General features: G+C 41.9%; 1 protein-coding gene across 2 annotated transcripts in view; it reads right to left on the reverse strand.

The window, feature by feature from the left end:
• Positions 1 to 8788, reverse strand: part of WASF3 (WASP family member 3) — a 66083-nt gene extending 57295 nt beyond the window's left edge. For both annotated transcript variants that reach the window (XM_036404176.2, XM_036404175.2), the window contains exon 1: positions 8712 to 8788. The gene's annotated coding sequence lies outside the window, so the exon portion shown is untranslated. The remainder of the gene's footprint in view (positions 1 to 8711) is intronic.
• Between the last annotated feature and the right edge of the window lie 15699 nt (positions 8789 to 24487).

The raw sequence follows: 24487 nt of genomic DNA on the forward strand, positions 1-24487 counted from the left end.
CTCACGTAGCTCTTCAGACATTACCTCTATGACCAACAAGTGCCCAGGAGGTGTAAGCACCACAATCATTTGAGCTGACCATTCGTGTTATTACAGGTTATAAAACCTCTGGCAAATTCTGCACCAAGTACAATGAACTAAAACGGATCATCAAGAAGGCATGGAACCTTGTTTGTTTGGAGGTTTTTGTTGATGTTTGGGGTTTCTTGGTTTTTTTCCCAAAGCCTCCTTTATGAAGTACCACTTAAAACTATCATCTGATCCCAAATAATACAGTGTTTCCTTCTGCACAGTGCAGATGAATGCTGACTTTGTTATTTTAGAAAACCATGCTGCAGATTATCATAGGAATCACGCTTTTTTTCAAAAAGGCAAGTGCCCCCAACATTTCCAAGATCTAATGTTTTCACAACTACCTCATTTTCAAGTGTAACAACAGTATAGAGGTATTTTGCCCTTGAGAAAGGCATTTATTTAGGAGTAGCCTATTACCAAGTTAACATGTAAATAAGTCTGTTCTGCAACAAAACTACTTCTTATGGGCCAGGTGTTCCATAGGTCATGTTCTCTTATATGCAGAATCACCAAAAGTTGTTTCAAGCCTACAAAAAAACCACACTGCTTAAGGTTCCCACTTTGGCCAAGTTTGTTCTTCTTTTAGCACTCAATAAGAATCTGATTTAAATCGTCAAGTCCTGTGTGCTTTGAACAAGAAAAGAGGATGAACACTTCATTATACACCTGCAGAAATGAGCAAAAAAAGTATGGAAGGCATATTTTAGAGAACACTACTAATATAATGCAAATCAACTAATCCACAGCAAAATTCAATTATTTCTACAGTCTTATCTTCCTAGAGTTACATTTATTTTAGTATTCTGTTCAAAGTGGCTTTAGAAGCCTCAAAAATCCACTTCTGACAAAAGAACACTTGTCCTTCAAGCTTTGTATTTCAGACAAGCTTTTGTTTGAAGGTTTCCTCTATATTTTAGCTCTAAAACATCAGGTTAAACATCTTCAAGAGATTATAACAACTCTCAGTAACCCTCAAATAAATTCACTAGTTTTATTCCTCTAGATTCAACATCCATACTTCTCACCCTCACAGTTCAATCTCCCTGTTTCCCACCCAGTGCTAAAACACCTAATTTTTCTCATTTCTTAGCCTATCCCTGTAACTCAGTGAACCTACACAAATTTCTTTCAGTAACCCAGACTGCTCTATGCTGCATTAATTGTTCTGTGATGAGGCATGAAGGAAGTTATCTTATCTTTGACCAACAAATCAAAGCTGTTTACTATTTAGACTATCATCCTTTAAGTTCACAAAATCTAATTCAGTATACTTTCTAATGCTTCATATTCAAAAGCATTAACAGCAATAATTCCACCAGGATGAATAAGAGTGGGGATACTCAAACTACAGATTTAGAGTCACAGGTCTTACAGTCAACATCACCATTACCAAAAGTATAAAATAAGGCTGCATTTTTTATAACTGAACCTCAACATTTAAGTTTGCTTTTAAAAACTTGATTATTACAGGCTGTCTATGTGCTTCTCTAACTTCCTCAGTTCAATTGGCTGAGAAAAATACATGCCAAGCTTGGATTAGCATTTAGCAGCTTCGGGGCTAACTGTGCTTGTTGTTTCAACCTTGACAACCAACTGTATGGACACACTATCATATTTAAGCTTCCAGAAGCATTTAACATTTGATTCTGCTGAAAATACAGTTCTACTATACGTTTTGAAAATAAAGTTACTTTTTCCTCTTTTAGAAGTCTATGATGATGCCAAACATATGCTTGTTTTCCAAACAACAACTGTTTAAAAGAAAGAAAACTCTTTCTGATGTTCCTGCCAAAACCAACATTCTGCGGCTTAAAGAAATTTGATAGTAAGCAGTTCACTCAGCTAAGGGAAGACGGATTTACATTTGGCAAGGACTTACACTTCATGTCTTGCATCTACTTCCCTCCATTTTAAATTTTTTCAGGGATGCACGTGGCAGCTGGGAAGGGTTTTTGTTGTGGTTTTTGCTGGGGTTTGTTTTTTTTACATCTCCAAGTATTTCACTCTCAAAAAGAAGGCATCAGTGGGTTTTACTAGAAATGACACAAAGCAGAAGTTCATCATAACGTTTGTCTTTTTACAGGGATTACTAGGATATAGGAGCGACTTTCGAAGGGAAGTAAAAGACTTCAGAAAAAATGCATCAGCGAGAGTTTGCAGCAAGAGGAAGGGGAACAGAAAATGCAAATGAGGAAGTCGCACACAAAGCATTTAACAGCTTCATTTTAAAGCATGAAACGGGGAGAGAAGGCAATGAATTTGGGGTTTCAGCAGTCATTGTCACAGGCAGCAGTAATACATACCCAGTAAAGGTGATTATTTCAGAAATACTGCTGCCTCAATAGTTCCAGATTAAGAGACGAAATGGCTAACAGAAAGATGCAGTTTGGACTATATACTGTATAAGATTTATTTCTGCACATTTCAGAAAGCCAGAGATTTAAGAGGAGGGTTCAGTCTGCTACAATATTTGACTCTGTCCTTCATTAATAATGCACAGAAATAGTAACTGGACCAATTTACTGAATAATGTAAAATATTTAGTCCATTCCAAGCAGCTAAGACAACAGAAGTTCTGAAATTTTCCCCAGCTGTGGAATATCACCTCCCTCTCCCCAGTTTTTGCAAGTAGAATTCTAAATCCCATTGAACAGAACCTTGCCATCACCCTCCAAGACAGAGAAATTACAGAAGATTGCTAAACCTGCTCCAGCATCGAGCCAACTAGACAGACAGTGCTTCAGCCAGCTGTGTGACCAAGCATGACAGCAAGCTGCAGATCCGAGGCCCTCAGAATTGTTAGTACAGCAACCAGAACAACACTTTACAAAGCACATACCTTCTCCAGTAAGGTGGCAAGCATTCTAGAAAAAAATCAGAATCCAAATGATGTTACATTAGTATTTCAAATGCAGCTATTTTGAGACAATAAAAATCCTTAAGGCTAAAAACTTAACCACTTATTAGTCCAACAACATGGAAGCTTCTCTTGTCATTACCAGTGCAAATCCAGTACAGAAATTCAGCAACTAGACATGAAGGTCTGTCTTTACAGCAAGAATAGCTTGAGCTATAACAAGGTGTAGCTCCTAATGTTCACTATGTGCTTGTGTGGAGCTACCTACCCTGAATCAAAGGATACCTGAAATTTCAGCATAGTCTACAAGAGCATGAGCTGTGCTTGATGCCTGCTACAGTGAACATGTACAAGACCTGTAGGATTGGAAGGGAAAGCTTCAAGAGAATCAAGCTGGCTGAGCAGAAGGAAACAAGATCTCCTCCATCTAGGGAAAAAAAAAAAGAAGCTGCTGAAATGCTAGTTCCTGGTTCCTTCTGCCAAAAGAAGGCTGGATAGAAAGCACATGGCTTGCACAGCTGCTTGTCTAGCAATGCAAATACCCTTCTCCTACTATTCAGTTAAATAATCTGATACTGTAACCAAACCACTAGTATAACTGTACCAAGACATCCTCTTTAAATATAACTTAAGATTTAACTGCAGCTCCACTCCAGCTCAAGCTGGCATGCAGAGGTGAGAAGAAACTTCAATATTCCATGTGCAAAAAACATTGATACAAGAGTGTCTTGAAATTCAGCATGAAATCAAAGGCTTCACTTTAAGTGATGTATTCTTGTCCATGTTTGCAGCTGTTTAAGCATTCAAAGCAGCAGCCAAGCTTTATAAAGAAAAACACTACTTTCCCAGGAAATAACTCTGCAGTAAATCTGTGCTGATATAAGTTCCAGAGAATTGCAACATTCTATAGAAAACTGATCAGCAAGACCTAACTGCTGCAGAAAAACAAACTAAAAAGCCACATTGCCACTAAAGCCCCCCTTTTAATTCACAAGTTCAAACTTCATTTATCCATTCACATGTAATGAGGCAGAAGAACTTCTCGAAGAAGTGCTTCCAAAGGCTGTTTGAAGTCTCAAAATAAAACAAGCTTTGCAGGCCTTGTCTTCCAGCACATTAGTCTCCACAGCTGCCTGTTGCTCTGTTACAACAACACCAAGTCCATAGTAAATGAATGATTTTCCTCAGCATCACTTGATACTGACCTTTTCAACTACAGGATTTCAAAACCAACATCAAGAAATCAATTCCAGCGTTCACTGGATACTACTAACATGTTTTGATGTATTATGCATCACCTATTACATACACAAGCTCTCCAACTATTACTTGTTATGAGCAAAGTAGTTTGCCAGTGCGAATATGCCCAAGAAATCTGGGATCCATCAGCTGAAACACTGAATAACAATTTCAATTTCTCTGCTTCTAAAACATACACTTGAAAATGTAAAAGTAAATCAGTTCAAGCATGCAAGTCGCAAGAGTATAATAAATACTCAAAACCAATATATTTAATAAATGTGGCATACTATGCTTTACACTCAGTAGAAACACATGCTCTCCCCTATCACTGAATTTGGCTACCAAATCTCTGTTAGAATAAAGAGATTATATTTGTTAGATAGGAAGGGGCTCCAAGAATCTTGAAGGATTAACTAAAATTCTGCTGAATTGAGAGGTCCCAAAAAAAAAAAAATCCCCATACATTCTGGGTCATTTCTAGATGCAGAAAACACCATCAGTTCAACAGCAGAATATTTCAGTATGTGAAAGGAAAAACTAATTCAGAGCATGTTGAAATTCCAGACACCTATAAAGCCTTAACACAAATAAAAACCAGCAAATCCAAAAAATATTTACCATACTTCGAAGCCTTCAAAATAATTCTCCAGCTACCTCCCCTGTCAAAAATGAAGAAATCAAAGATAAGCTCCAAGTTCGCAGCTTAAATCGGCATAAAGGGTGCCATTTTGATCTCCAGCTGTTTGTACAAATTTCTTAATTTCTTCCCAAGCATTTTGATTCTTCATGTGGCAGAAGAAATTACATCCATCAGCAGCTAAAAATATTTCAGTTATTTGAATTTTCAAAAGAGGGGTGAAAAACAACTGTGCTTTACCATTTAAGAAAAGAACTCAATGCAACATTTCAACAACTTTTATCAAAGGTTGGCTTGGATCTAAATAATAGTTAAATGTGAAGGAAAACATTTGGGTAAACTGTAACAAATAATTCTAGTGTAACTTGAGATTATTGTCATTTTTACCTCTAAAGGCAGACTAAGTTCTCAAGAGAGAATGTAAGTGCTATGGCAGCTCTGCTACAGAGCTAAGGCTTGAGATGCTTTGATTTAATTCTCAGTTGAGACACTAATTTTTCTTAGATTACAGCTATTCTGTATGTGAGCCTTCTATATGGAGAAGTTAATAGTCACCCTCTACCTCCACCTTTCCTTTTAAGAGAATAAGCAGTGACAGCCTGTGATTCATCATACTCCTTGTACAGGGAAGCTTCCAAAGGCAAAGTACAGCTATATCCTACACTGGAAGACATTTGTAATCTGATCCTATCAGTGATCTCCATCTACTGCATGCCATTAAGATTAGAGAATTAAGAAATTAGCCTGACAAGACCAATTGCTCCCCATCAGTACTGTATACTAATGTACTTCTGCTATGGAGATATTTAACAAAACTTAGTATCATAACCCACTGGGCATGCACAGCCTGGGTCAGTAACTTACACGAGCAGTGTAGTTCATGTGATACACTGCCTATGGCTCAGGATCCTATGCAAGCAAAAATGAAATAAAAACAAATCAAAAGTAACGACCACAAATTGTCTAGTAGTTTTAACTGGAGCCACACATGAACCAGGAAGTCGTAACACATCCCATTTGAATTGAAAAGCCCAAGAAGAGTTGTATTATACAAGATTCCAGTGCAGTTACAAGACAACATCAAGTACGCATCAGCTAAAGACAGGCCTCCAAGAGCAGACTGAAATTACCTGCAACAGTATTTTTTGCTCCTTCCTCATGCAAAGCAGTCAAGAGAACTCTGGAAGAGAGTGCTCTGAGACTGCTCAAAAGAACAAAGAGTACACTAATATGTGACTGTTCATGCAGGAAGTTTAATCAAAAAACAAAGACTTGCAAAGACATGAAAGCTAATTCATGTCCAGGTCACACTGATACAGTGATGGAAACACTCAATCACCATCAGCTCTTCTGGAATTCTTCACCAAAGTATCTGCTCTGATTTAGTTAGCTTTCCAGAAACCCTGTCTTTCTCATCACTGTATAAGACACTTCAAAACACTCTATCATCTGTCAGATGATGGCTTTTCTTTCTCTTTCCTCCATACAGCAATACTGCCCACAGACAGTGCTATTCTTGTTTCAGAAAAGTAAATGGCATGTACCTTCTCACTGAAGAATGAAGTAAATAAACCTGAGCTAAAGTAGGCACACTAAAGAGTAGCTGACGTACAAGGACTTTATACTGTTACTCCTAAAATCATGATCCCTTGAGGCATGTTTTACAGATAAAGCACATACTGAAAAACAAAACAGGCTTATGCTGTTATTAACTATGAAATGTCACATGTGTCGTACTATATAAATCAAACATGAAGCCACAGTAACTTATTCCTGCTGTAAAAATACCTTTTTTAAGCACAAGCAATTCTATTTCTGGCACGTAAAGTAATTTTTAATACTTCCATGGACAAATAGGAAGATTAACAAAGACTATTCAATTTCTGTAACTATTGAGTATAATCAAGACTATTGTTTCAGTATCTGATAAAAAAAAATGTTTTCTATTTTCTCTTTATTTGAGGAAAACAGCCATGGAAAACGAGAAGAGGACTGGCTCAATTATACATTATTTCATGTACAACAAAACCTCTGTGTTCACTGCCTAATAACTCCATTCATACTGCCGCTAGCTATATAAACACAAAACTAATCTTCCAGCAAGGGACAGAAAAAGTTTGCTTTGCACAACTCATCCCCAGAATTCAGCTGGAAACAAATCAAGTTTCCACATCACTTAAGGGAAACATAGTATGGTCCTAGTCTCAAATGAATAGCTACAGATAAAACATCCTAATTCTTAGTAAGAATGACTTGGGGCCCGTGGGCAGATAACTGTCCTTCCATCTTAGCATATTTTCTTCTGATGAGAACTTAAAAGGCAAAAAGCTGTAGCATAACAACTGACAAAGCTCAGTTCCACTGCTCAAACACAGAGTTTAATCTTCAATCATTGAAGTTTGCAAGCACTGTAACCAGTAACTTTCACGGATTTCCAGCTTGAGCACTTTAGTGCAGCATAATTATTTTGTATCATGTCATCCTTTATATATTAGGGGCCACTTAACTTCACATCTGAACTACAGAGCGCTGTAGTGTGGGACAGCCTACTGGAGGATAAGAACTGCAGCCTTATTCCATTACTTCATTCCTCTCCTCAAGTACACTCGCTATTAGTTTATGGAAAATACTGTATCAGCCAAAGTCAAAACAACAGTCTGTCTCCTCTAAATGTAATATTTTTTGATTCCCTACGTCAAGTTTTAAAAAGAAGGCCAGTCTTGCATGATAGGCAAGAAAAAACAACCTCCTCATCTCCAGATTTTAAGTTTCTTGAAGTTCCTGGCTGCTCTCATAATTTGCCCCATCTTTTTCTAATAGGAACACTGTCTCCTCATTCGCTGCAGTTTACAAAAGAGGCACAAAGAACTACAGCTTTTTGCTATTCCTGCACCAACATCACACACACTACACCATTTGTGCTTTGAAGTGTCTTCTATCAAGGAATCTCACAACTGTATCCAATCACTCAAGTACTGGCCCCACTTCACAGATTACTGCTCAACCTAAAACTATCAGCCCTTCTCCTGTTATCTGCAGCGAATACTGAACTATATCAGAAAGAAAGAGAATAAACAAAGCATTTTTTAACTGCTTTTAGGTCAGTGTTAGACACTAAGCAGTTGAGATAAATCCCTGTCTTCACACGCCTGCACTCAACTCAGACTCCAGGCTTCTTCTCAGCGACACATTCACTTAAGAGCCAAGTAGGGGGGAAAAGAATTAACAAAAAAAAACCCCAAACGCGCTGGGGCGAGGAAGGGTTTAAAAGTTCCCGAGCTGTCAAGGACTGCCAGCGCCCTTCAAAGCCAAAGACGATTATTTCTTAAATACTTGAAGAGCGCCGGACATCAGAAAGCCTCGGCGGTGCCGGGGGCCGCTCTCGGGGGGCGAACACGAGCGGGGAACGAGCTCCCCCCGGGCAGCTCCCGGGAATAGGCGCCGTGCTCCCGCTGCCCGATCGGAGCGCCGCGGGGAACAGTCCGGGGGCCCGTCCCCGACCCCAGCACGGAGGGCTCCGGAGCCTCCCCCCGAGAGCGCGGGGGGAAGGGGAGCGCGCCCCGCGGCTCCAGGGACAGGCGAGGGGCCGAGGCCGGCGGAGGACTCGGAACAAAGCTGAGGCGAGAGGGCCCGAGGACGGACAGCTCAGCCCGGGCCAGCGGAGCACAGCCAGCAGCTCCCGAGCGACCCACCGGCGCCCCCGCCGCGGCCGGGAGGAGAAAGGGGGCTCCCGCAGGGCAGCGCCGGGATTGTCCCCGCGGGCTGGAGACCGCTAAAAAGCGACTGCTCCCCCTCCGCGCTCCTCGCAGGACGGGAAAGGACCCTCTAAGCGCGGCCGCCCGCCTTCCTGCCCTCCCTGCACCGTGGCTACGAGGGGCTGGAGTGGAGCCCCGCACCCACCTGACGCCGCGCTCCGTCCCATCCCGCTCCGGCCGCCGCCGTTCCAGCGCTCCAGCCGCCGCCGCCTTCGCGGGCTAAGCCGCCGCCGCCCCGCCCCCTCAGCCGCGGGCCCCGCCCCCTCGCCGCCCTTATGAATCCTGCGCGAGGGGCGGGGCAGAGCCCACCAATGGGATGCAGGCGCCGGCGGCGCTGAGCGCTGATCGGCATGGGGAGCGGCCAATGAGAGCGCCGGGAGGGCGGTGTCAGCTGTCAATCATCGGCCCCTACCTGGGGCTGGCGAGCGGCCGGGAGCGAGGGATGGTGATTCCATCCCTCCTCCCTCCCTCATTCCCTCATCTCTCCCTGCCTTCATCCTTTCATCTCTCTCCCAGCTGGCGGGCCCATACCCGGCGCTTCGACCCCTGCCCGCCCTGACCTGGGTGCCGCCTGGCCCCGTGAGGCCGCCCAAGCGGCCAGGGTGTGGTGGCTGCCCTGGGGCTCCCTGGCGCGTCCCTCGGGGGCAGCTGCCTCTCCCTCAGTGCCCGAGCCGCCCCTTCCCCAGCCGGCCCCGGCTGCGGGACAGCGGTACCCAGTCCCTCGCAGTCCCCGAGGCCATCTGGCGCCTGCCTCACGTCGCCCGCGGGGTCGGTGCTGTCACCCACCCAACGCCCCGGCCCCTTTTCTGCCCGCAAGAGGCCTCTGCGGCGCTTCTGCCCTCATTCCCGACTGCCACAAGCACACCCACCATCGCTGCCCTTTTCTTGCCCTTGCGACCCAATTCCTGCTGAATCCAGCTCCTGGGCATCCGGGCCCCCAAGAGATCCATGTTTATCCAGACGGGCTCTCTCCCCGCTGGGCAGGTGCATTGCGGGGCTGCAGCTGCCGGCCGAGGCCCAGCGATGTGCCCCTTCCAGCTGCGCCTGAGCTGCCGGCCTTTGTGGCTATCCCTGCGGCGGGGGCTTTTGTTGCGCGCCTCAAAGCCTTTAGGAAAAAAGTAGGTGGGAGTGTATCACGTGAATCCGATTTGGAGGGGCAGGGTGTGTAGAACAACTGCTGAATTTATTTTAATGGCCGGGCGGCTTCAATAACTCATGACAACTAACACAGGACACCCAAAACCAGTGAGCTCATCAAGGCGACGACCAGCTGCTCTGCCCCGTTCAGCAGGCTGCCCCAGATCGATAGAGCCTCTGCTTGGTCTTTACATGGGACAAAGAGGTCAGGAAGACCCCCATGATCATGGAATAATGCTCTACAGAAGGGGAGCAGGCACTGATGGGCAGCAGCCGATCTAACCAGCTCAGCAGCCTGCCCCATCCATGGGGGCTCGGGCTGCTCCGCTGCAGACACTTGGACCCGGAGGAGCCGTGAGGCACTGGTGTCTCAGGCTGTGGAAAGCTGAAGGGGCAGCCACTCTCTCTGGAGTCATATTGAATAAATACTATTTAGTCAAGAAAAATAATCACAGCTGAAAGTAGAGTTTTTTTAAACACCACCTCCAGTCAATTGGTGACCAAAAGTTTACTGAGCTCTACCCAGATGAACCACTTCAGTTCCCACATCTTGCCTTACAGCAAAGTTGCAGGCTCACAAGCACCTCCTTTTCACCAAAAAAAAACCCACAAAAACTCAGTATGTGGGATTCTTATAATTCTCAGAAAAAAGTATTTGTATTTGAGGTACTTGTGTCAGTCGTGGTAAGAAGCAACAGCTGAGAACCACTGCTGTAATCACTCCAGATTACACAGCAAAAAGCACCAGCTTTGAACTGCTGATGGTGACAGTTTTATGATCACTAGCAAAGTAAATAGAAAAGAAGTCTTTAAGTAACATAACCCTAAAAGAAGGAAGCAGCAGGCTTTTTACTTAATATTAGGACTTTGTGGGACAAAACTCCTAAGAGAAAAATAGTCTCAAGGTTTTCAGAAAAATTTGTTCTCTATCCAAAAAAAGAGTATTTTTCCTGAAATACATATGCAGCAAATGGAAACTCTTCAAAGACTGTAAAACAAAACAGAAGGAAAATTATTTGCTATTGTTAAAATACAGCTGCACTCATACTCATTCAGTGGTCCTTTTTTCATGCTGAAAATGGGATCTTGAGATTTTAAAAGTATTAATTTCAAACAGACCTACCTCTACCAGTACTTTTTTTCTGCTCCATCAATACAAGTAAGTAGCCTGTGTGATGCAAGGTATTAATTAACATTTATTTCGTTCCGGCTGCTTCCCAGTCTCCTGGATTATTTCTTAGCTTTCATTTTTCTCCTCTGTATTCATGACATTTTTAATGCCATTTCTAATAACATCTAGATCTTGTAAGAAAGGAGCTCAGGCACAGCTTTATTACTGCTGCTTTGACCTTGCTTTTGAATTTGCAAATAAGGCAAATCTGCTAAACAATTTGTGTTGAATTGGTATTGAGTTTTCATTAAGAGAAAAAGAAAGGTGGTTAAATTAAATGCAAGGAATAATTGAATCAGCATTTGTATGAACCAATATTATTTTTAAGTTAAATTGTGCTTCAGATAAGCCCTCTGAATGCAGTAAATAGAGGTTTGGACTGGCACACCAAGAGATATCCAGGATTGATCTTCTATTAATTTCACTTGAAGGAAGAACCAGACTTCAGAGGGTAATGAAAAGGGAGGGTTATTGGGGACTGAAACCAAGATGAGTTAGTGGAAGTGAGCATGACATTTTCTTAATGTCTGCATATAATATCACTGGTGTAGATCAAATTTATAAGGACCTCATCTTCCTGAATATTTAATTTCCTACACACAAAAAAAAGATACAGTGTAAGAAGAAACAATATTTTGAAAGCCTGTTATACAGCTTGTTGCTTCCTGCTGGAGAGCATATTTCATGATATGAAAACCTTTTTGTCTTTCAGGAAACACAAAATTGCTGAATAATGTTAAAATAAATAGTGTTGTACAAATGATTTACAACGCCTCTGATAATCATTACAGCATCTCTGATTATTAATGGTACATTGATAGGTCCCTCCAGAGTTTCTTGCTGAATCAGCTTTTGAAATAAATTGCTTTCCCTCCATCCACAGCCGCACCCCAGAGAAAGGGGAACCATGTCTTGACTGAAGTAATTGATTTAGGATAGCCAGCAGATACAGACACTGCACAACCTAAGATGCTCTCTGAATTACTACGTCTCTGTTAAGGGAGTTTATTTTCCTTTATCACAAAACTGTTTAGCCTTGATAAGGCTGCATGTGTATTTCTCATACTATTCGTATTTTCAGTGTTATTGATATTACCATGTGGCTCACATTTTTCAGGAATACTTTCCTGACACTATTAATTATTTTGCTTTTTCTTTATTGTTTTCCTTCTATCCAGCTATCCCTGGATTGCTGGAATACTGAAAGACTAACAAAGAATATGAAACCAAGATGCAAGTAGATCCTCAGAGGAAACATTCAACATAAGTTCAAAGAGTCACTGTGTAATCAATCTTGAGAAAAAAAAATGCAGGGAAGCAAGAACAAAAGGTAGCCTAATAACTTTTCAAGACAGCTACTTTCATCAACTAAACAGGAGTTGTAATTCTGCCAATTAATAGTAAGGCCCATTAACTGTAAGTCATAAAAACTATTTGCTATGCAAAGCACTCGTTTTTCTTCGCTGGCCCTGACATTTTGGGAGGGCAGTGTAGCAGGATATCCTATGAAGCAAGGCCTGGTGATCTATAGCAGGAGTGGACAGACTCTCAATGGTTTTACAGCGTTGCCAGTTGAACAAGCTCCCTTTATAAAAATAAACACAGGAAAGACATGATGCCAAGTTCCCTGAGAGATTAAAAAATTATATGCAGAAAGCTGTATTTAGTAGTGCACTGTTGATTTAGTGTGGCACAGCTAGGACTAATGGGATGAAACTAAAAACTGAGAACCAGGGGGAAGGGGAAGGGAAGGGAAGGGAAGGGAAGGGAAGGGAAGGGAAGGGAAGGGAAGGGAAGGGAAGGGAAGGGAAGGGAAGGGAAGGGAAGGGAAGGGAAGGGAAGGGAAGGGAAGGGAAGGGAAGGGAAGGGAAGGGAAGGGAAGGGAAGGGAAGGGAAGGGAAGGGAAGGGAAGGGAAGGTCACAAGGAAAGCTGGGTTACTGCAAACAGGACAGTGTGAAATATTTCAAGGAGTACTGTAACAAACACCTTCCCATCAGTTAAAGATGAGCTCATTTTTTTTTCTCCTGGCTGGATTCACTATAGCTTTTTACAAACCCAGCAGTCCTTTCCTAAACTTCTGTGCTTCCTTGTGTTATTGCCACCAATCATAACAGGGGTGTAATGTCAGAAGAAATCTCTTATGTAGGTAAAAATGGGCTTTCTTGGAGAAAAATAAAAGGGTAAAGAATAACAACATATTGTTCAGTGTTAAAGGATTTATGCAGTGTTCTGGGAAGTCCCTAGCTGCTTTCTCACTCTACTAAGCCCATAAACAGACATGGATATTGAAAGATTCATGATAACTGTGTTGGATTGCTCCCAGCCTGATGTCCAATAGTTACTGGTAGCCTCACTCCATCTGATTTGTCTGTCCCTCTTGTCTCTCTCAAGGGTAAAGTTTACCAACAGAGATTGCAACCATCCATTTCCCACTGACTTTCAGCACGAGGTTATCATCTAGGTCCCTTAGGGCCCCTTAGAAATCTCTCTTCTCATCCATAGAAAAGAGTGAGTGCCTCAATGTTGTACTCCATTACCATCTCTGACTTTGGGAAAGTCAAGGGGACAGAGTGATTTGCCTTAGATATGAAAATACTTTGAATGACACATGGATGCCCAAAACTGCAGAATCAAACCCAAGCTTGTTCAAAACCTTGGAATGTCCCAGCAGCATCTCATTTCTTTGGACAGACATCAGCTGCAGTCTAGTATGTGAGGTAAGGTGAGGGAGGAATACTGAAGGAGATGGCTGTGATGAAAGGAAGAGTTATGTTCAATTATTTTTCTTTTTTTTTTAATTCAATTTTAAAAATCATAGTAGGTGCCAATAAAAAATATGCTCCTTTCATATCCTGGAATTGTTAGGAGGAATATTACATAGCAAACAAACATGAGGAGTACAGTATAAAATGGATAAAAATAGAAAAAATATAAAATCCATCCCTTTCAACCATACATACCTCATGGGAATAAAGCTGTCATGGAAGCACCCTGATTACTGATTTCAGTGTCTGCCTCACAAGTATCACCTTCTTTTTATTTATGCACAGCCATGTAGATGGCAGGGATCAAATGACCATGTGTACAAGGATGTACAACAGTGAGTACAAAATGCTTCTGAACTTTCCCTGGCCCATTGTACACAGCTTCCTCTTAGGAGTGCTGTCACAAGTGAGCTGTTATATCCTCTTATGTGACAGGGGAGTGACACAAGGCCAATGAGACTCTCTCTTTCCAGCAGCTTGACCAAGGAGTTTATTTTCCAATTGAGACGTGACTCTCCAACTGCCTGTCCCCAGCTTCTAGACAGAGTTGGATCACCAGTTAGGTTTGCCCAGTGGACTTGGCATCTGGTGTCCCAGAGTGGAAGAAGCTGAGATGTAAAGGATTAAGGTGTGAAGGTAGAGGTAAAAATTGGAGACCACCAGAAGAAAATTAAACATATGAATCACAGAGGTGAGATGGAGTTTTACTGAGACCACCTTTCAAAAATGTATGTAAATTAATTGCAAATAGAAAAGTTAACCCTAGAATTAAATCATGAGAGTAGTGATAGAGACGTGGAAAATGGGGCCAAAATGGCAGAAAGAGTTATCTTAGTCCACCTTCCTGTGCCAAGCCTGCATAAATGAGAGAGATATGGTTATGGACTGATGTCTGCTTTATTATTTAAGGTATTTAATCTAAAGCAGAGAACTTCACCATGTCCCCATGTATTATTCCCTAGTTTCTATTGTCAAAAACTTTTTGCTAATATCTAATGTAACTCTTCCATGATGTAATTTTAGCACATTCTTTTCTCTTGATATCCACAATGGATACAGAGAACAGATGACAATCTGTGATTATTTGGAAGCTTCTCAGTCTCTCCAGTTATTAATTCAATAAACTAAAGCCCTAGCTCTTTCTTTCTTGCCTCATTGGACATGTTTTCTAATTCTCTGTTCACTTTCCTTTCTTTCTTTTGAATTGCCTCCACATATGCTGAAGTTCACTGCCCAGAACTAGACATGCAGCTCTCAACAGCAAAGCCTCATGTTTGCTTTTGCTGTAATAGTATGACACTGTTGATACATATCCCACTTGTGAGTCACTGCAACCTCAACATCTTTTTCAGCAAAGTTGCTGTCTAGTCAGCTGTTTCCCATTCTGTGTTAATGCACTTGATTTTTCCAGATTAAGTGCAGACCTTGCGTTCGCCTCTTTGAAGTAAGTTCATCCTAGTTTTTTTGGGCAGCTGTCCCATTTGTCAGGATCACTTTGATTGCTACTCCACCAGCTTTGTGACATCTGCAAATGTGCTAAACATACTTCCTACTTCATCATCCAGGTCCCTGAAGTAAATACAAAACATTACCAAACTCAGGACATATCCCTGGAGAATATCAGGCAACAGTTTTCCACTGTAGTAGTGAACCTTTGCTAACTATTACTTGATCACTGCTTTCCAAATAATTTTCTATAGCTTCTTAAAAGAACATCTAGCAATGTTAAAAATCTCTCTCTATATCAATGTTTTAAAGGGAACTGAAGTTAAGAATTTCCTTAAAATTCATGATTATATTTAATTTGATTGCTTATCTCTTGTTCTGTTATGGAACATTTAGTATTTTTGTGAGAGAGACAAAACCATATTTCAGAATAGACAGTGAAATCTGGGCATTTTGGATACCAGGCAGGGAAAAGTTGGATTTTCACTCAAAGATAGTCCTTAGATTTTGAGCACCAGTAAGTAATTTGCATGTGAGTGTTTGCTCACATGACTGAGGATCCATATCACTATGATTGATCTTGAAAATGACAGTTTTCTTTTTAATGAAGTTTTAGAATTTTGTATTTATTAGTTTCCTTTTTTTGAAGCTTATTCTTTATTGTCCTTAGCAACCTAGCTTCAGTGTGTGAATTCTCTAGCTTTTATTCTTTTTGGCTAGAGCTAATAGAATTTTGCTACATTTTAGAGTCAAAAGCAAGGGAAATCATGCTCCTCCTCAAAGCACAATGCACATGTCTTTATGCAAAGTTGAAGAGCAATCACTGTGATGGGTTTCCATCTTGCACATTATGTCCTAAGCCTCCTGTTGTCTCCAATTAGACTTGTGTACCCATGAAGCATGAAGCACGAGTCCCTTCAGATATCAGTCATGAACTCAGTCCTGCAAGGCTCCCTTGCCTTTGTGTTATCATAGGCCCTACTGCCTGAGCTACATGGGACTTTCGAAGTTCCACCTGCACTTTCTGCGTCAGTACGCTCATTTCTTTGCAAGATGAAACCTGATATGAAAAGAGCACAAAAAGTACCACTTTCTGTGGCTCTTACATCTGCCTGAAAGCTGCACGGGTGCCTGGGGCCTTCAGGGGACATGCCTAGGCTCTCCTTTCTCATATACAATTCATATTGTATTCACATGTGCCCCAGCGCGCAATCAAATCTCATCCGAGTGCATGCAAACTGGAATAGTAAGAGGCTCTGGCTGCACTCTGCATGCTTGCTGTGTCAAAATGAACAGGAGTCCTTACTCCCAATGGTAATTAAGCCTTGCTGGGAAATCAAGCGTATGTCATGTAGAATAGGCTGCCTCTTCCGTTTTCTTTCACTCCCTCCCCCTCTCAACCCCATTTTGGATAGGAAGGAATAAAAAAAATGGAATGAGAGGGAGATTTTAAGTAATTCTTAACAGCAGTTTTTCAGTTGTAGGGAAATATGTTGTTTGGATAACAGCATTACAAAAGGAATTCTTAACTGACACTGGAAGGAAATAATAGCAACCACAGCAAGACAGAACAAAAACCTGTCAGAATAAAGAAATCTTGGTCAATCCACAGAGAAGGCTATTGGGAGGCTCTGTTGCAGAAAGAGAATAGCAGAGCCTTTATGCAATGTAGATGCTCAGGGAGGCGAGGCAGCAAGGAGAAATAGAGGCTATTTGCTCGTTCAGTTTTAGCTGGAGTGGGAGATGGCTGTCTTTCCTATCATAGATCAAACTGAGCTCCAGAACTCTGCAACAAAAACAGTTCAATACAGACTGTCTACAGCCATGTCTTTTTTATTCTCCTTTTTCAACCAGTGCTGCATGGGAAAACACATCTCACACATGCTCCCCCAGCTGAAAAAAAAAAAGTCAGTTTAGAAACAACTGTCATTATATAGCATATTTTCCTCATTATAAGGCACTCAAAGAACAAGAAAAAGCCATCTGCTGTAACTTGGCTGTCCTTTCCGTTTTAGGTTAATCCACATTTCTAGCTTTTTCATCTTCATTCCCAATTAAATCTTTCTCCAAAAAAATGATGGTTTTACAATTTGTATTCAAACTTTCTTATTCAATTTCAGTTCTTTTTTCAGAGTATCAGACAAAATCATCGTAGAAAATAGTTCTGCCTAAACTTTGAACATGTAACTGATCTTCCATTTTTAGGCAGATCTCTGGGGAAAAGGACTTTAAGATCCCAGGGGATTAAGAGTCCCAGCTTTGTGCTAGATGCTAAAGTATAATGGCATCATAGCATACCTTGAGTGTTAAATACTTCCTTGTACAGAGTTCTTCTGTGGAGCATTCTGTTCACTTCCACTTTACATTTCTAGGAGGTTGCTAGAAGAAACTGTTGTACTGTGCTTTATACAATCAGAGAATTGCACCATGTCCTGTCTCTTGGGGAGGCGTTTGATTTTTGTTCTGCCTAGTTCTATATATTGTGCCTTAATCTAATACAAAAGTATCTGTGTGGAGGGCAGAATGATGAGAAATGCTTGCCCTCGAGTTCTAATGCTGTCTCTCCTATTTCAGTCTTGTTAATGAACAGCAAAACAATACAACAAACCGACAAGTCTGAGCTTCTCTTTGGTATCGCAGCAGGCACATGGAATGGCTTCTCCCAGGCATACTGATCGCTTTTACCACATTTATAGTGCTCTAATAAATGCTGCTTGGAGCCGCTCCAGGCAATTGTAATTAATTCTCAGTGGGATGCTCATAGTGGTCACCCCGGATCAGAAAGGTCAGGACTTTGTCTGTGCCTTTACAACATCAGTAAAAATTAAATACCCACTTTCCCCAAAGGTCATCACAAGCCAAATACACAAAACGATCAATCTCAATCAGTTTCTCGTTCCCTGCTGTTTCTCATTATTTCTGCAGATATCCTAAAAATTAAAAGTAAACACACAAACAAATCAAGGCAGAAGGCGTTTTCAGTGTTCATCTAATCCTCTCTCTTATGCAAGCAACTGATGAAGATACAGCCAGGGAAAGTGAGAGGGCCCCCCGAGCGTGTGGGGAACCAATTCACCTATGGGGACTCTGGCTTTAATTAATCTGCCTGCCTTCTTAGGGTGGCTAAAAGAGGAAAATCCAGGCTGTAAAACATCTGTTGCACCGCGGAGGCAGCAGCAGCTCAAGGTAGAAGCTTACAGAACCTGAAGGAAAAATGCTTCCCGTGCTGGCGGCGCGGGGCGAGGAGCGAGTCTGGAGCCGCCGCTCAGCACCATGGACAGGGAGCGCCGGGCGAGACTGGGACATGGAGGGACGGCAGGGAGGGGACCGGCAGGCAGGGAGGGGACGGGCAGGCCGGGAGAGGGGCTGCCACCCCATGGACCCCCGAGAGCGCCGCCCCATCCCCGCGGGACCGCCCGGCGGGAAGGGAGCTGGCTGGCTCGGCTTTCTTTGCTCCGCGTGCCTTTATTGCCAGCGCTCCGCTGTATTTTCTGTAACTTGTCATGTCCTTTGAAAAGGGCAATGTGAAATTGGTTGTCAGTTTTCTTTCTGTTATTCTGTTTTTTTTCTCTTCTTTCTTCTTTTTTCTTTTTTTTTTTTTTTTTGCTAGTTTTGAAAAGGAGGAGGAGGAGGGGGGAGGAGACCTTGATGCAAGCAAAGTACAAAAATAAGGAAGAGAAATAGAGCACCGTGCACTTCAGCCAAGAGAGGAAGCATCAGCCAAAATCATGCACAAAATAAAACCAGTTCTAGAGCGTTCTAACCACACAGCTGATCATAACCGTGGCCTTCCTCAGGGAGAGAACATCAGCCAAATGTTCCTCATTGACACTAGTGTAAATCCAGGTATACTCTTCCACTATAACTGTTTTCTCTTTACTGTGACAGAAAGCACAAATTTGACCTTGGTGATTCTATTAAAAATATATACATTTTAAAGAAAAAAAAAATTCTGCTTCTCCCTCTGTATTGTTTCTTTGTCTGACAAATATTATTTTCTTTCACTGGCATGGTGGAAATCCTGAGCACATTATCACTTCTTTCAGGAACCAGGTAATTTTGCTTGCAAATGTCAAGTCCTGTTGTTCAGTATGGGAAGTGCCAGCTTCAGAGCCAAGGCAGCCAGGTTGGCTTAAACAACTGCAAGAAACAGTCTTCAAAGGCTATCAGACACTAGGTATCATTACACTGCTAATTTCCCTTGGGACACTCAATCTCTGCTTATAGGCTTCTCACAATCCCCTGCAAAATCTTCATCTCAGCCTCACTCTCTTTACAACAATCTCTGCCTCCCTTTCCTCCACTACATTCTCACTTCTCCCTCTCCTCCACTATATTCTCACTTCCCTCTCTCCTCCACTATATTCTCACTTCTGTGCATCATCTTGTTCACTCTGTTTATCTTTTTAGTCATTGTGCACCACCATTAAACCAGCCAAGGAAGAGAAAATGTTCCAGCCTCACTGCCTTTTCCTCAGTGCTCTACTTCCTTCAAAGAACCAGGGAGCCAAATTAAGGGGGATACCATCATATCATATAGGATGTTTTCAGGGTCTCACTCTTATATTTTACTTTCTTTGACTGCAAATCATGGGGCAGTCAAACTCTGAACAGTACAATCTCAGTTATCTTTGGCTACTGCTGAAGTACAAATGAGAATAAATTATCTGCCTTCAATTTGTACACAAGATAGTTTCATTTCTCATCAAATAGTGTGTCTTGTAAGAGATGAAAACAGATGATGGACTCTGGCTGTTGTTTACTATATGAAGTTCAACAACTCCTATGATGCAGACCTCCTTTTCTGCTCTATCTCTCTATTGATTCCCATCACATAATTAAATTGTGAACTCTGAAAGGGAAAGCCATCTTTCATTTCAAGTACTGCTCAGTGTCTGGCCCAGCAGGGCTCTGAGCCCTTATTAGATCCCTGGCAAGGCTGCAATGCAAATAGCAAAGGGACCGCATCTGCCTGCTCACCAGCCCCAAGACTCCATGCTTGCCTAATGCAGGGGTCTTATATATCCACTAACACAATAGCTGGAGTGACAGATCACTACAGTGCTATTGTGCCAAAAGTGTTGTTATGAATATAAAGGATTGAGCCAGTTATTAATCATCTCAAAGCACTTTACATGGGCACAAACATAAATCACAGCACTCCATCCAGTTGGGTAATTACATTCTGCCACAATAAATTCCTTCTAAAATTTCTATCAATAGTAGTATTTTTCACTTACAGTCCTAAACTTTGTTCTTTGTTGCTTTATACCACTAAATAGCTTATGTATTTCTCTTCTGAGGTGATCAATTGCTTCTTATGGAAATTCAGATGTCTGCAGAGCTGCATTGTGTTCTTTATGCAGCTGTCAGAGAACTCTAAAAAGCCATTTCTTCATATTAAATTATGTATAAATGCACAGATTTTTTTACTATAAAGAAAATGTGTGAATGATGTTAAGCAACAGAGTTCTTCAAGCAGCCTTTTTAAATGCCAGAAGAGTAAGCATAGATTCCTAAATTATATTTATCCTATTATGTCATCAAATCCAAAAGCATCCAGAAAAGAGAGGAAATACTCTAATGTCCTCCTAATGCACCTTTCAAAATCTCCACACAACTTGGACAGTTCTGAATATAAAATGGCAACTTCATTTCCAGCTGGCTATTTATTATTTAGTATACAGTCTATATAGCTATGCATTCCTTTATAATACATGAAGGAAGCTTTTAATTAGTAAAGTAGTGAAGATTTGACCCTTTAGGCAGCCACGCCAGAGAGCATTTGGAAAGCCTTGTGGAACAGCAGTTTCTGAAGCCTTGCAATGCTATTCATAGCTACCATTTAGGATTTGTTCCTCTGAGAGAGCAGCTCCCCCTTAATGCAGTAAGGTGTTTGTGTACAAGTGGAAATGGCATACTGGAGCATTCCATGCTGGTGACAGTGCAGGTCATTTCCTTTGTTAAAGAAAATTAAATAAAAATCACTTTCCAGCTGCCTTACACAAGTACCAATGCACTCTTACAGCTTCCAAATAGAAGATAAATGGACCATCTTTTCGAAACAATGTCTTCAAAATTATGTATTACACCTGATATCATCAGTTTTGCAGCTATCTTTGGAAGCTTCTCTGGTTTAGCAGCAAACTAAAGAGATAAGCCAACACATACTAGGATCTGCATCGTTGCTTAGAAACAATCAGTTTGGGAATGGCATAATCCTATTAGTCTGAAGAAGACCAAAATTTTAATAGACTTCATGCAATTCAGATGCAAACTCTTCCTCTCAAATCAAATTTTACTACTCATGTAACAGCTTTCCTCTTTTTTCCCCCTCCCTACTAAAGAGCATACAAAATGCCTCGTGGCATCGCAACAATGAATAATGATGTGCTAAACCTTTATTGACTTGCTTGGCATTCTCATAGACTCCCCACTCCCAAAACATATGCACTGAATTACACACTCATGTTTGCAATATTAAAAATGCATTACATTCAAAAAAGAAAATTGGAGAACTTAAAGGATTGTTAATGGAATATAGAGGTCCAGATTATTCAAACTGGGCTTGGCACAAGAGCACATCTGGGTGCACAGGAGGGATGCTGACACTACAGTTTTAGGGAACTCAATCAGTTGGCATGTCTGATTAGAGTCTTGCTATCATGAATGGAGAAACACTGGGATCTCCTCTGACTGAGCCAGAGCAGGGGCTCACTTTACTGTTCTGCTCTTTCTCTGCTGAGTACAGAAGCCTCACCACCTGAAAAGATGGTTGAAGTTGAGCAGAGCCTCAGGCCTACTCTCATGTTTTTTCAACTATCTCAGGAGTCAAATCAACACCCTGGGGTTGCTGCAGCACAGGAAGCCCTGTGCTTGTGCTGTGGTGCCAGCGTGGAGGGTGCTGACTCCTTTCCTCAGCTCCAAGGATAGAGAGAGTTCTAGTGATGACTCATAAAGACAACTTTCTGAATTCTAAGTGATGCAGAGCATCAAGAAAGAAATAGAGGTTGAAGTCTGTAGTCTTGCATAGCTACATTTCCAGTTTCAGAAGTATTGAACCAGGCTCTAAAATCCCTCTTTATTCAGAGGAGCTCTTATTTACACGCCAAACTCCCTTCCGCTTCAGTGGAGCAGAAACTTGTGTAAAGTGCACCATACACCCAATGCTTTCCCAGTGGAATGACTTCCTGCCTCATGGCTGTGCCTGCTAGCTCCAACTCAGCCAAGAAGGAGAGTTATCTAACCCTACTGTGTCAGTGTGAAATTCACCTATTGGCTGTGGTCAGCTCCTTCTCAACAGATATCACAATCAGAGCTGCTATGACAACCCAGATTCAGTTCATACCTGCTCGTCAGCCACACAAAGGATGGGAGCAGCCTGAGCAACAGATCTGCTTTTCACCCCAAGACACTTCTCTCTGAGGCAGGGTTGAGACTTGCAGGGCAGGAATAATGCTGAGATGCTACTGATGTTGCCTGGGCTGAACTCCATTATCTCAGGCTGTCAAGCAAACTTGCACTTTTGACATTAAAAGCATGAATTGCCAAAGTACAAATGGGAGATGATTCTCAAAAGGCATTTTTATAGCCAGCAGAAAGCTTTATGCCAATTGCTTAAAAAGGCTTTGAAAGTTTTCCAAGACAGCGCAACACAGGCCCAGACCACTCCTACTGGTTTAGCTTCATAATTGCCTTCTCTTTCAATGCATACTTTTGTCTTTAGCTGAGTGTCTCCTACTCTGCTGCCCAAGCTCTCTCTCACTGCCAGTATCCTTCAGGAAGGGATGAACAGAGCTTCCTTTCCCACTCCATAAATGTGACCTGGCTGTGCCTCAGGTTGCCATGGGCAGAAGCATGAGGTGCACTTACCCAGCTGTGCCCAAAAATATTTCCAACATTCCCTGCATGAAGTTTGAAGGATAAAGCCCAGTTCTGAGGCACAGCACAGCTGACTGCCAACTCCTAAAACCTGGAGTGATCACACAGCATTTGGCAATTTCTGCTTGGCCAACACAACACTTGCAAAGCTTAACCTATTCTGTCACCAAGAATTACACAACCAGCTGAGAAGAGGAAATGTGTTTCAGCCAGCCCCTCCAAGTGCTGGGTTTTACTGAGACAAGTTCATGCAAGTAACTTGAATAAAAGATCGTACTCTGAGCTCTTCTGTAGGTTCCCAGAAGCCTTTTTTCACCTGCATAATGTCTGTCTTCAGCCAGTGCTGGAGGTCCAAAGAATTTTTACAGGCAGCATTTGGATCAGAATTTTTCTAACCTTCTCTGCTGCCATTTCTGCACATGTTGCAGAATAGCTAGTCTGACCTGAGCTCTCTGAGACTATCCTAGACTGTTCTGCTGTTGTCTAGACCTCCTGGACACTTGTATTTCCACCTTGAGATCTCCAGTGGTGCTGTCCTCACTCCTACATCCAAGCGCTGAGAAAATTTTGAGCTAGCTGCTTCAGAAACGCAAAACAATGGATAATAACCTTTTGTCACTGATGTTCCTTAACTACTTTTTCTCTTAGCAAGAAATCGGCCTTTTTTTCTTGTCTTTTCTACACCTTCAGCACTTTAATAATTGCCTATTTCTTATTTCTCACTCTTTGGATTCTTTTTTTGTATATTGCATTTTTATCTTGGAAAGATTTCTTGGGTTCTTCAGTGTCATGGTTCTTCCTTATTAATATGTTATTCTTAGCTGGCTGTTATTATTATTATATATATATACACATTGTCTACTCTGGAGTTATAGCCCACTCCTTCTAGTTCCCACCCCATATATCCCCAAGCAGTAGGAGGGTCTTTCAACTCCACAGGTGATCTGAGCTCTTTTTACTTTGCTTGGCCCTGCAGGAAGCCTGGGTTTGGGAAGGCTGTGGATACTGTTCATGTGGAAATGACTGCAGTCATCACAGTTCTTTGGGGTATCAGTGCTCATAATGGGCCCTTACGTGCAGTGCTGAGTTTCAAAGGTCTCAGGGCTGAGGTTCATTTGCCTTTTTTTGTCTGAACTTTCCTTAATCTGCCTAGAGCTTTCTTTTAAGCATAGTTAGTCATATCTGCTATTTTTTTTTCATTTCCCCTAATGACCAGGCAGCTATGCTTGACTAGTTTTCCTTTTGCTTGTTTTTGCAGGCTATAACCATTGTTTACACTGACAGTAGCAACGAAGAGCTGTTCCATGAAGAATGAAGCCCCCATGTCTAAGCACAGTGAAGTGGTGTAGAGGAAGGCAGGATGATAGGAAAAAGGGCAGAGTCTGAGCCCAGGGCTGTAAACAACTCATCAGTGGGTAGTTACAGAAATGAAGATCTGGGAGCTGCACAAAGCACATATCAGGGGTAGAAAACAGCAAAGAAAAAGTATCTAACATAAGTAAGATACAGTTGCAATGCAG

This window comes from Molothrus ater, chromosome 2 (genome assembly GCF_012460135.2).
Source record: "Molothrus ater isolate BHLD 08-10-18 breed brown headed cowbird chromosome 2, BPBGC_Mater_1.1, whole genome shotgun sequence".
Lineage (NCBI taxonomy): Eukaryota > Metazoa > Chordata > Aves > Passeriformes > Icteridae > Molothrus > Molothrus ater.